Source organism: Nymphalis io, chromosome 17, assembly GCF_905147045.1.
Source record: "Nymphalis io chromosome 17, ilAglIoxx1.1, whole genome shotgun sequence".
Lineage (NCBI taxonomy): Eukaryota > Metazoa > Arthropoda > Insecta > Lepidoptera > Nymphalidae > Nymphalis > Nymphalis io.
In genome coordinates this window covers 8325535-8340229 of record NC_065904.1, presented here as the reverse complement: position 1 = coordinate 8340229, position 14695 = coordinate 8325535, and the positions used below count along the sequence as shown (strand labels likewise).

At 29.3% G+C, this 14695-nt stretch overlaps 1 protein-coding gene across 1 annotated transcript in view; it reads right to left on the bottom strand.

The window, feature by feature from the left end:
- Positions 1-14383, bottom strand: part of LOC126774808 (sodium channel protein 60E-like) — a 181036-nt gene extending 166653 nt beyond the window's left edge. The window contains exon 1 of the mRNA XM_050496419.1: positions 14122-14383. The gene's annotated coding sequence lies outside the window, so the exon portion shown is untranslated. The remainder of the gene's footprint in view (positions 1-14121) is intronic.
- Between the last annotated feature and the right edge of the window lie 312 nt (positions 14384-14695).

The window sequence follows — 14695 nt, the reverse complement described above, 5'->3', positions numbered from 1 at the left end:
TGTGTTCGTTAACAGTCAACAGACAAATGTTACCGACCTTTTCTTTATTCCACCGTGACAAGTTTCAAATTAACATCTTAATAGATACGCTCGTTAAGTTAATGTTGATTTCCTTCGGTTAAGCCTTTATTAAATGAAAAGGCTTGCTTGTTGTTAGTGAAAATGTATTTTTGCTACATCTTTTGAAATATACATTTTAGGTATAGAAATTGCATAATATTTATTTAGTTATTTTCCTTAACAACCACTTTTCTCCTTATACATCCTTATCGCTATATTATATCATAAGTTATTAATACTTAAATTAAACTAATATATTTAAAAAAGAATAAAGAGTCTCAGAGACTTTAACATCTTCCCCAAATTTATTCATTTAAAAAATCCTTACAATTTAAATAAAAATACATTATAAATTAATTTAAAAAGACGGATCAAATGTGTTCACATTTCACTCAACTACAAAATTTTATTTAACTTGTTCTTCCACTCAAACAATTCAGCTGAAGTTTGCATCACATTTTTGGTCCTGGTGACTATACAATCTATTATTGTAAAAAATATTCGTTTAAGTATGTAAATGTAAATAAGGTATTTAAATAAAGCTACCATTTTTATTTTTTGAAAATAAATTTTGAAGTAAACATTTAGACATAAATTGAGTTTTAATTAAGATTTAAGTGCAACGTTTCTATATGTAACTTTTGTCACATTTCCTATGCAAAATTTAATAATTAAACAAATATAAAAACAGAATCTTTAAAGAACAAGAAAAACCGCTATATTTAAGAAGAGGGATATGCTTTTAGGTACGATTGCGAGATAAAATAATATATACATAACAATACTTATATAGGTTAAAGGAGAAAATAAATTAATTAAGCAAATATGTATATTATTTTAAATACACTATGCCGACTTTTATTAAATTCTAACTTTTTGCATGATGGGCAGGTTAAGTGTGTGACTTACAAGAATATTAGTCGTATGATATTTCAAAAAATTTTAATCTTCGTTTTTCAGACGAAACAACTTCAAGTATATAAGTATTATACATATATATTAGTTGATTATGTATTTATTTTGAAAAAAAGAGTAAATACTACTTTTGTTAGTTTTTCTCCGTTCAATCTACATTCCAAATCGATGGTGGTTTTAAATCAATGTTGTGTTGACGATTCAAAAAGTACTTATAAATAGAGATAAACAATATTTAAGTATTTTTTATAGTGCTACATGTAGTAGAACATTAAGGTATGATTAATAGACAAGCAATAAACGAACCGCCAATATTCAAAGTTCCCGTTTACATAAAACGATACATAACCCTTAGAAATAGGGAAGAGAAGAAATATTTATTACGCGTCCTCTCGCAATATTTGTTATAGGAAAAACATAAAACTGAAATTTATCCTGTAAATAAAACTTATAAAGAACGTTTTGTGCAAACAAGAAGCTAGCGATGTAGCCGACACGAAAAGACCACCGCTGAGTAATAACAATGAAAGAATAAAGGAGCTAGTCAGAATTGTTGTTTATTGGAAAGACCTTAAATCAATTATGAAGTTAGACGTCTTGCTTCTAGCACTGAAAAGTTACTACTTTACTTCAAGACGTTCTTTTGCTACAATAGGAATTAACTGCGCTTAGTTTTGTTCTTGTATGAAATTTTACAACAAAAATTACCATTATTGTTATTATTTAGAAACTCAAATTCTGATAATGAACCAATATTATGAATAAATAAATACTCTTAAAAAAAGGGCAATTTAATATTTTTTTAATTGAATAGTATAATTCTAGTAATTTAAAAAATATATCTTAAAGATGAAAAAGCGATTGGTATACGCGTTGAAAATAATGCATATATACCTTTTTTTTGTATACAATATTTATGTCTATGACACTCAAATAATGTCTATTGTTAAACCTTAATAGAAACTAACGTGTAGGTAGCCCCCTAATGAATGCAAATATAATTTGTACGAGAAAGGCTCAAAATATATTGAAAAAACTAATAATTGCTTTTAGGTTGGCAGACTAGCAAATGGGTCCAGACGGTAAGCGATCACCGCCACCCATAGACATTGGTACTGGAAGGAATATGAACCATCCCTTAGATCGTCTATGAGCCATCAACCTTGAGAACTAAGTTATTAATTCACTTGTGCCTGTAGTTTCCCTGGCTCACTACCCTTTCAATCAGGATCACAACAATACTAAGCATTGTTGTTTTGGGTTAAAATATGTGATGAGTGGGTACCTAAAGTATTGTTTTCTGTTTAATAAAAGACGACAAATTTTAGATTAAAGTTGTTTTTGAATAAATATTTTAGTCTAGAATATTTTATTTCGTAATATATATACATATAGTAATAACATACAGAGCTATTAAAACATTACATGAAATCTTCGATTAAATTTATCTCGTTTAATTATCAACATCTTCCAATTACTGGCGACCCTCATTCGAAGGGATTTAATGAGCTTAGACAGTAAAGCTATGTATTTAAATGAATACACTCAAAGGTATAATTAAGTACCTAGCTTTGAGGATATAATTGTTCTTTTTGAATTATACATATAATTATACACCTAATACTTGATTTATAAATGATTAATGGTACATAATACATACACACATTATACATAAAATATTATTAGAAATTAAAAAAATACTTATCATTCAGAAGTATAATAATACTGACCCCATGTTGAATATACTCATAAGATGTTAAAGTGCAAAAATGTGTGCGCAGACATATTTATCTGTGCATCTATACTCTCTTTCTCTCTCTCGCTCTCTCTCGCAGACCCGTAAGATGGCAGCCCAAACCGAACGAAGAGAGAACAGGTGCATAACGACTAGCCTTAAATGCTTTGCCTGCCATTTGACAATGTCAGATTTCGAATAAAAAATATTTAAAAGAAAACCTTTAAATTTTTAAAAGCCATCGAACCCAAGATCTTGAAATCTATAACTGTATAAGATAGCCACTACATCAAAAAGCAAATTATTATACCTACCTTTTCAAACGTTAACGGAGGTGTATTTAAGGGCTGTCACTATATAAATAATTATTATATAATCAAAAAAATCCTCATAAGAGCGATACATTATTAAAACCAATAAAAAACACAACATTTTCCAAATACCCTTTTTTTTAAACTAACATATCTTCATATATATCCACTCTTTCTATTAATTTGAATGTATTTAGTAGTTTAACTTGCCTGCATGTTTATATTTTGGCATCATATAAATAAATTATATATTAATAATAATTTTGTACATCAAAAATAATTTATTTGCAAATCATTATATTTGTACTGGTAACATCTCCGTATATACATCATCCCTGTCATTCGGCCTTTCACTTGACGCCGATGAAAAACATCGTGACAAAAACAAGATAAATATTATCACAGTCTTACATTTCCCGGTTCATTTATAGCTATTCTTTACTTTTCCTTTGCTTTGATAAACAACAAAATACCAGAGATGCGTGCCAAAATTATATAATGAAATTCTAAAACAAAATTTGTCGTTTTCGTCCATAAACACGCAAATAACGCTTCAATAAATCATGCCACAAAAATGTTAGCTTAAACCTTGTAATTACATTACTTAGAGTGACAAACTAAAAACAGCTATGTATCATTTACTACTTAGTTAAGTTTCACAATATTTTATTATTCAGATGATGTGGGTACTGGTATTCTTTTTCGGCCTTGTTTATAAACGTAAGCTGTGATTAGTTAAACAATGCTGTCTTCTTTCGAATATCAAATTAATAATGATAGAGAGACCGAAATCTGTGTTTAACAAAACAGCCACTTAGCAACTTTTATAAGTAAGGCCGTTTATTGTAATTTAATTATTTGTAAAAACGACGTTAATAAAAAAATGGAATGTAAAAATGAACCAATAGTATACTATTGTCAACAATGGAAGAAGATCACCGCGTTACCCATCAGTTATCAGCGAGCAATCGAATGGAACGGATTGCTTGAACTAAATAACAAAGGCGATGTTGAACTGAAAAAAATCTTAAGCCACCTAAATCTAAATCTAAAACGAAAACGACCTTCCGAGTTCCATCGAGGGACGAGCGAACCATTTGTACATATTTAAACAACTTGAAAAATACTCTACACGAATAGCGTCTTACGCGAGAAATCAAGAAGTTTGGGTGTAAATAATATATGAACCCCCACAAAACACTGCGCAACCAGGTTAATAACTATTTACACGGTACATATAACATTTGCGGTGAGCTTTGTATTCAAAAAATAATAAATAACTGATTAAAAAAGTAAATTATCACGTACGAAACTTTTATTTTAATTTTAACAGCAGAAAATATTTTACAAGAGAGATTTTATCCACGTCAAAACATTGAATGTAAATCATTAATGAAATATATAATTAAATTATATTTTAATAAAACTAATCCTAAGCATAATTTTAATTAAAAAATAATAATCGGGTTTTATAATTGTTAAAATAATACATATCGTTATAAAAAGTAAACCAATCTTATAGTAAAATTTCAATAAAACTTCAATTAGCTTGATTCGACATACGTGACCAATAAACTCTCGAGACATGGAATTACGCATACGGTAAGCCTGGCATTAATTCGAAACTCCGCATGGATTACGAGAATATCAGTATAAGATACTTACTTTAGATAATGAAAACGTGCAAGTAATATCTGAGTGTTGTGATTATTTAATTTCATTTAAGGGAGTCACATGAAAAAAATGGAACCACCACATGATAACTTAGTAAGGTCACCTTCGCCTATTGACACTGCAAGAAGTACAATACGCTCTACCCACCACCATCTGCCAACTATCTAGCTAACAATACTTTTAAGGTTATGATAGCTTGAATAAATATAAAACTCCGTGCATGTAAAGTCACTTGGAAATTATAATATCACGGCTTTCTGACAATCCAGCAACATCTAAAACACTATGTCTTAATATTATTAATATTTACGTAATCTACCTCCGAATATAGTTATAACATAACTCGTTTACTAAATACTTATTTGTTAAAAAAAATATTACTCGCTACTTATAATTTTGAATTATTTATAAATAACATAGTCTATTTATATTCGATATATGGTATTGAATATTCATTCTGGTATTGAATATATGAACATTGTGTTCCGCTTATATCTAATAAAAACGTTTTATAAAATAGAAATCGATGAATACCGAGTTACTAACGTCCTGAACTTTGACCTTTTATAAAATCGACATTCGTTGGACACATAATTGTAGACGGCTAGCGCGACAATTACATATTTTATAAACCATAAACATTTTATGAACACATGGAAAAACAATAGAGAATCGACGTATTTTGACGTATACACTTTTTTTAAATATATTCATTTATTTCCCTAACTTTTATGTCCATTGCTATTTAATAATAATCTTAATAACTTATATAAGTTTGCATATCTGTAATAGAACTAACATGCTTGCGCTGATGAAGATGGATTAGAAGTCATATCCTCGTTTTCGTTCACCTCGAATACCGCGGAGTCTCTATTTTTATTCCTATTTTTAAGTTATATAATCTCTTATAGCGAGTTCACAAATGTCTATTTTAGTCGACACACTGCTAATCTATTGATGAAAGTTCGCCACTTTACAAGTATTGTTAATTAATATTGTTATTGCAAAATTCGAGGAAAATGATTTTGCTAATTATAATATTGCCTTAGTATTGCCATTAATATTATTGAACAAAATATTTAGTCGTCTTTAACAATCTATGAATTTATTCTCCTGGATTTTAAGAACCGGTTACTTACAGAATGGCTCTACTATATATTTGTACTTATAATACTACGATAATAATATTTAATAATATATAAAAATATAGACACGAGCTTATTAATATTAACTAAAAGTATGTATATTGAATATAATTAAATTATATTATTTACAAATTATTTAATTATATTATTTACAATATAGCCGAGATGGCCTAGTGGTTAGAACGCGTGAATCTTAACCGATGATCGTGGTTTCAAGCCCGGACAAGCACCACTGAATATTCATGTGCTTAATTTGTGTTTATAATTCATCTCGTGCTTGACGGTGAAGGAAAACATCGTGAGGAAACCTGCATGTATCTAATTTCATTGAAATTCTGCCACATGTGTAGTCTACCAACCCGCACTGAAGCAGCGTGGTGGAATAAGCTCCAAACCTTCTCAAAATGGAGAGGAGACCTTAGCCCAGCAGTGGGACATTAACAGGCTGTTATTTTAAATTATATTACAGTACAAGAAAAAAATACTTACTACTAATAGGTTTTTAAAATTTAACAATTTATTTACTATCTCTAAAAGTATGAGTTGTTATATAGTAAGCATATGGTGACGTTTTTGTTAGCAGACTAATTTCATGGTCATATATACTTGATGCAAAAAAAAAGTGGTTAACTACTCCGATTAACAGGATTAACAGGATTTCTACCATCCGTTCTAATATACACATATCGCTTATATTTTTAAATATCATAGTAGTCGGTGACGAAATAAACGGTCCAAATTCTTCAATGATAAACGATAGTACACTATAACATATGATACATGTTATGATTCATACGAAATTTATTTAAAAAAATACAATAAAACTGGGATAATAAACGATAATTTATTTCATTCATATTGTCACCACAGTAGTAATCTTTATTTAAATGAATAACACATTATCATGCGTTCCTGTATCATGAATTCCTAATATTATAAGATGCTTCAAAGAATGAATAAAAAAGAGGTGGAACCTGCGGCGAAATGAACAAAGTACCCAAGACTGCCGCCGGGAAGATTTAACGCGTTTAAAAAAATATATATACTTATATTCGAGTAGGCTCTTAAAAGCACCTTTGAAGCGTCATTTTGCAAGATTGAATTAAATGTTAAAATACTTCCGCTTTGGGCTATTGATTCGAGAAGAAAAGAAGTAAATTAGTAGTTTATCTTATAATCTTTATAAATAGATTATAGTGTAGACAAATTAGAATTAAATTTTAATAACATACTCCTATGGAAAACAACGAATACCATCACTGCATTGTTTTATCATCTAATTATTGCCATCTCAATCTCAATAATTGGAAACCTTTATTGGTAATGGTTTGTTAATATTTAATATTTATGAAATTTACTACGTACTGTTTGTTTCCATAAAAATTAATAAATAAATCTGCATATACCACTTAGTCATCATACATTAAATAAAATGTTATTGTTATTTATTAATGATTTTTTATATAATATATATAATAAATATAAATATTTAAGGAAACTTTTAAAGGAAAATACTGTAATTTCAGACGATAAGTCGAAGTCTAAATTGTCTTTATTCGAACTCAATTTATACTTTTTTACGTTGTAATTGGTCGTAAATGTATATTGAATATGTACACAGGTTATTACCAACATATAGGTTATTACCAACATTAAAACTGTAATGCGTATGATGGGGTTGGTAACAAGGTTTGTTGTCAAGGTCATCCATAAATCATAAGCAATGAACGTGTACAACCGAAACATAAATCCATTTTAATACAGTTTTATTTCAATTAAATAGTACGCTACAAGCACCATATTACAAATATGTGTGTTAATAAAGTTACGGAATTCAAAAAGAGAACATAGACTAGTACAATTATACGAGTACAAATAGTTATACACGAGTAGATGCAAGAATTTATAGTGAACATGAATCCGCATAAATTAACGCAATATATGAAAATTGTCGTTATTTATAGTTATAAGTTTGACTACAACTGTATATATAAACTATTACTAAGCTTTGCTCGACGTAATATGTATATTTTTTTTTTATTTTTGGCATAATTAATATCATCAATTGTAACAGACAATAAATCATAAACATAATTCAAAATAATTGAACTCGTATGCAATATTTGAAAAATCTCCTTGGCACTTAAAGGAAAAGATCTCATAATAAAGGCAGTTTGTTTAACCCTAAGAAATATCAAACATTAGGCCATTCATCTTATTGTATATTTTAAAATAGTTTCATAAAATATATAAACTGATTTTAAACGATATCGCATTTTTCATATTTTTATGTTAAAAGTTCGTAGTAAAACCATCGTAATATTTCCAGTATAACCGCTATTAATCTTTATTTAAATGTGTTGAAAGTGCAAACTTGAGTAAATCACAAAGTTACTATATAACTACCGCTCAATATTATTCTGATTTGTGTATTGTCATATCATTTGTGTATTATCATATCGTAATAGTCATACGCTTTAGAGAAAACCCACTTGTATTTTCAAATATGTAATACCAATGGTAAGTTGGGCTTGCGTATTTTTTTTTTAATATAACTTTGTATAAAGAGGAACAATAAATAGTCAAATAAAAGTCACATTTATAATCTTTATTCGACATAGAAGCATTACATTTTCTTATTGATTGTCAAAAATCTACCACCGATTCGGAAAGAAACACTTCAGACCTGAATAGAACCGGCGTTAAGCGAAAGAAGAAACCAGTAGAATAAATCGTGAGCGCCGATTACATATTTCACAAAATGGATTTGTTATTTAAAATTATCGATATCAACATATTTATACTTACAAACACCATAATTATATAAGCTATGAGCGAAAACAGTAATACTATAATGCATAAAACAACAACCAATGAAATTTTATAAGACTTTATCTCGCGACTGTTCCAGCCGAAATAAATTAAACCGATATTGCTTTCGTACAGATGTAAAAATACATCTTACGGCTCATAAATCAAGCGCGTATTTTGCCTAAATTGTTTACTAATCTGAAATAATACAACAAGACAAATACATTTAACCAACCTTGACTTTATTCAAAATAACTAATAAAACAACTGTAATAAAGTTAAACATTCGCAGAAAATTCGTTCATGAACAAGTAAATAATTCGCATAACTTTAAATCCCTACTGTATTAGTTTTGACGCTGTAAATTTCAAGTTTTCCGTATTTTCTCATGTTAATATATATTGTTGCAGGTTATGAAACGATAGTCAATAGATATTCTAAATAAAAGATTACATCTAAAGTCAATTAAATTATAGTGAATTATTATACAGATAATAAATGTCATCTATTGAAGATGCATAATAAGGCAGATTGATTATATTGAGATAAAGCCAACATATGTAATATTTTAAAATATATTAGAAAATATGTACACAATATTAAATAATATATTTCATCGATAAAGACGATCATCATTGTTATCACACGTCCCACGTCAATAAAGCCTCCGGTCGGCGTGTTTATATACGGTACCTTCCACGATCGTCGTCACATTTTAGCCAATTATACAATACTTTAATCGAATTACTCCGTCTAATAGTGAAAACTGTATGAACATCCGTTGGGTGGCTTTAGAGCTTATCGCATCCAGACAGACAGACGCGGCAGGACTTTGTTTTATGACATGTATTGCTAGTGATATTTTCCGGTCTAAGTCTTGCATTATATAATAACCAATCAAAATAACATTTCTACCAATATCCCACATCACATGTCCATTCCGAGATAATAAGACTAACTCTAAATTTCTTACACAGGTGCTACTCACAAATAAAAAAAAAAACGTTAAAACTTTTACAGCGATCGCATATTTATATTTTTTACTATTTCACCCGATGATTCCCGACACTACCCGACAGTTCATCTGTCATGGTCACGAGCTAGCACCCAATGAAAATAATAATAAAAATATCGGTATCACTGCGGTTAAGTCCCGAATATCATATATAAACGGTATATTTTAATCAACGCAATAGTTAAATAAAACAATACGAGTATTTTACAAGGCGGAACATAAACTCGAATCCAAATAAATTATCAGCTTTATTCATTTTTAATTCGTTTAAAACGATATTTATTAATATTACTCGATTTAAAATCAGAACAATCGAATCGTGATTTAATTTAAAATATGATGAATTATGATGATCGGAACTAATTATTTTATCGGATTAACATCTAATGAGGAATTAAGCCACTATCAGACATGTGATTATATCTTAATTTATATACTTAAACGTAACAGTCTGTAAATATTCCACTGCTGATCTATGGCCTTCTCTGCATTTGAGGAGATGGTTTTAGAATGAAGGATTCCCAAGTCAAAGATGTTCATCGAACTCATGCAGACTTTTTGTATTTTTTCTTTCTTCTAATTAATTAAGAACATGAAAACTTTCGGTTAAGATTCACGTGCTGTTGAATATTGCCCCCCTCATCTTTTTGAAGTGAAAACTTCTTTAAGCGCGTTGCGTTGGTTTATCGTAGGGGACTCGTGGCCTTGCGTCACCGATATGTTAATATAATGAAATCGTTGAAAGTATAAATAATTTAGGTATTGTGGAAATTAATGTTGATAATAATTATTGAAATTTATGTAAATACTAACAGTAAATACAAATAATATAAGTGTATTTTAACTATTATTTATTTAAATTATACAGCTTGTATTAATATTTTGAACCGAGTTTGCGACATACCGTGCATTTTGATGAATAAAAAGCTATATGAATAAAATGAGATAAATTAATACTTGTAGTGCCAATAGATGTGGAAATTAAACAAATATATTTAACACTCAAAATTTCATTTCCATGATCTATCGATAATCACGGTGCGTCTTATAATAATTATACTAAGAGTCATCCCCGAAGTGAGATGGGAGGTTGCTAATGTATTTGTTAGCATTTCCATCTGTTTCCGTGTAGCTCCAAAGCTATATATCGTTTATTGACAAGTGAAGCATCATTAGCATCGTCTTACGAGATCCGATGTGTGATGTCATTTTAAATCAATGGCAGATTTGACTTGCAAGCAACTCAAATAAAAATGTCAGGTGACACAAGCTTAATTATTTGAATTCGCAGATTGAGAAAATGTTTATAAAAGTACCTTTTTTTGTACCTGTTTCAGTTTTTGAATTTATCAAAAAATAATTTTCCTTTTTATAAATGTCGAATTACTGCCGTATAAAACCTTATATTATAATAAGCCGAGTTCTAATTCTATATTCAAACTAATGTTGAAATTAATTGAATATTATAATTAATAGAAGCACGCTACAGTGTTGAACCTTATAACATGCAAGATATAACTTTAAGCTTTGCAATAATTTTACAAAAACTTAAAGTTAAGGAAACGAAACCTATAATATAAGTACACTATATAAATAGCTATAACTGGAATAAAGCATTACGTAAAAGTAACAATTTTTAGGCGTTTTTATTTATTTAGTTTCCATTGAATAACATTTTATAAAGTTGTTCTCAAGGGTGAATGACCAGTAGAAAATCACAAAGCTTAAGGATGATACGATCTTTCTGAGCGATGTCTATAACAGAAGCGACCTTTTCAAACTACTTGTTTGCCTTTTATCCCCGAAAAATAATAATAAACGGGACGAAAACGATCCCATTACGGCCCTGCTGCGTATTTTACCAAATATTCTTAGCAAAAAAAACTTCAATTTTTTTTTTCTTATTTAATGCGAATTTAAACCTGAGGACGTGATAATTTGTGACCTTATACCGGCACTGCAAGAAGTATACTCTATACGCATTATATGGCCGTCAACCGTGGTATCTAAGGTTTTACATGCTTTTGCCTAATAACACTGACTCACTCACACCGAAACACAGTACTACCCTGCCATCATCATTCATACAGCCAGTGGCATAACTGCACAAAGAAGACTTTGTAGGAATTATAACGAATAGATCGATTTATTTTTCTTAATTATATCGAAATAAATTATATATTATTGTTAAACCGCACACCGCGATACTTCATATCATATTTTTATAACTTTATAATCGAATAGTTGGAAATTTGAAAGCTTAGCCGCTTTTGTATTTCCGTACCTGACTTATAAATAAAATACATAAATTTGCCAAAATTTACATAAAGTTCAAGCAACTCATATTTTCTAAAGTCGTTATTTTTATATTATCTAAAAAAAAATAAGATTTAATAATTATCTATTGAAAAACTCATCACCGCGTTCGTTTATATTTGAATTTATACTAATTGAAGGATAATAACAAATATTGTAGTAATTAAATACAAATATTGTGCTATACTTATGTGCTTAATATACAATTTCTGTTATAAACAACGTTCATATTATCATTTCAATGTAATCTTATTCAAAATATATTTTAATTAAGATAGCTCCTATAAGTGCGATTGAATAGTCAGTTAACTAAGTTAACTAACTAATAGTCAGTTTAAAGTTATTTTTTATGGTATTTATTGAAATTTTTTGTTATTATAAATAATTAACGCAATGAAAACAAAAAGGCTTGAATACTTTTCAATGTACCTATAATATATTCGTAGAAGAAATTCCGCACATAATTTTAAATATTAATTATTTTAAATTATTTTAAGCATTTGATAATTTCCGTCACATTCAGATAAATAATTGAAGTATACTTGACAAGCTTGTAATGTATTAAATTATTGAACCGTGTAATATGATTTTCATTCAGAGATATTTTAATTAAATAAGCAAACTGAGACATAAATTAGCCTCATCATTTTAAATAGCAATTTTATAACTGATTGTATTTATCCGATAAAAAATATCACAAAATTTATAAAAATATCTTTAGTTTCTTGACATCTTGCTTGTTTTAATTTTGAATAAAGAATTTAAAAAACACAGGTTTTAAAAAGTCAAATTGAATGTGCTTTAAAATATATAAATAAATAACGTTTACATTAACGAGGAACTAAAATGTTTGCATATTTCTGTATTTTATTTTCACGTAATTTAAATATAAAATATTTTCTATTAATAACTTACGTAGAAAGATTTTTGTTTTTTAGATTTAATGGAATCGAATATTATTTGAAGTACATAACAAAATTAATACCAGTTTTCTTTAAAGTCCTTAATAAAATAATTTTATTAGAATAAAGAAACGTTATATTAGTAGTATTATTTTAATCAAAGAAAAACAAGATAAGATTTGATAAAATAAGATTTTAGATACTTAGAATAAAAATTACCGAATTGAATCGTTTTTTTTTAATTACAAGCATTTTAAATGTCTTTTTACTATTTACTTAAACATGAAATAACACCATATAGTAATATGGATTCTATCCTTTTCTATCAACATGGCCATGTGATGGTAAGTGGTTACCTTCGCTTACAAATATCGACACTGCTAAATATATAAGCCGCTTTTGTAACCGTTTTTCTTACTATGTTCCTTGTGATTATAATTACACCGGTTCGATTACCATTCCAAACGGAACAAAGAATTACAGAGTATTGTTGGCGGTAGAATAACTATCGAAGAGAGTACTCAAATACTCGTTTATGTAAAAGTCATTCTGTTCTTTATACAAATAAATATAAAACTTTGCACAGAAAAAGTGTTCCGTTTTCCTTTTGTAATAAACGTTGGAATATTATATTTCCAGTTGTAATCTCACAGTTGTATTGGTTTCACCTACCGGCGGCGCGACGACAGAAATAAATTGAAAGTATACATTTTAGTATATATATTACATGTATGCATATATGATAAATGTATACAAATATCATTATTCGCTTCCTTATCTGAGAGGTATGAGAATTTAAATAATATTGATTAAGTTTTGACACGTTTCGCTTTTTAATAATAAACTTTCAATTACTTGTTTTCTTTATAATATAATTTTAATTACATGATTTTAGTATAGTTTTGAAAAAAATGGAGTAGCAGTTAAATATTTCATTCGACATAAACATCTTTGTGGAATATATATACATATATTTATTGGGATTTTTATTATATTTCAATTATAAATTATATCCATTTCTTAAACAACAAAACACAAATTTTAATTAAATAACTACCCCACCACTTACCATATAAGAAAAATAGTGACTTTTTTTTAGTAAAGAAAAAAAGTAGTTTCGGTGGGACGGTATCGAAAACTTTTATTTTTAAATAACATAGACGGTCTCTTAATCCACTTATCAAGTATAAGTATTACTTAGCTAATAAGAAAAAAAAGTTTTGAAAGTTCAACATACCTTAGTTGCGCTCGGTCATTAAAAACACCGGTTTAATGTATCGGCATTACGTCAAATGTTGAGATCGATTTGTAATATTGAAGTAGGTCAGGACAGGCACTGGAGTCCTCATTTCGCACGCTCATTATCACTTCACGGGGTTCGGCACTAGAGTCATGTGGTGGAATCGATGTGGCGGTGAGCCCGCGCAACAGTGTGGTATGCTGTATCAGTAGGTGAGGGGGAGCGAGGCGCGCATGGCAGGCGGCGCGATGGCGCGAGACGCGAGACGAGAGGCGCGCGGAGTAGGGCGCTACGGCGGCCTACGACTCGAACACACGGGCGGCCGGCGTGCGGCGCGAGGCGAACTGCCCGGGTTCGCCGCCACCGCCACCGCCTCTCATTGCCCTAAATTCGCGCTACAGGCGGCACAATAATTGTAAAGCTGCAACCACGACGGCCGTCTATCGATTCAGCGTACGTTTCGTGAAAGTAAAAAGTTAACTCGATCGAATACAATGCGGTCGGTACTGTAACGCGATCCTATAATTTTCTAGGTCACAAAATAGCTTAAAAGTTGCTATCGATTATTTCA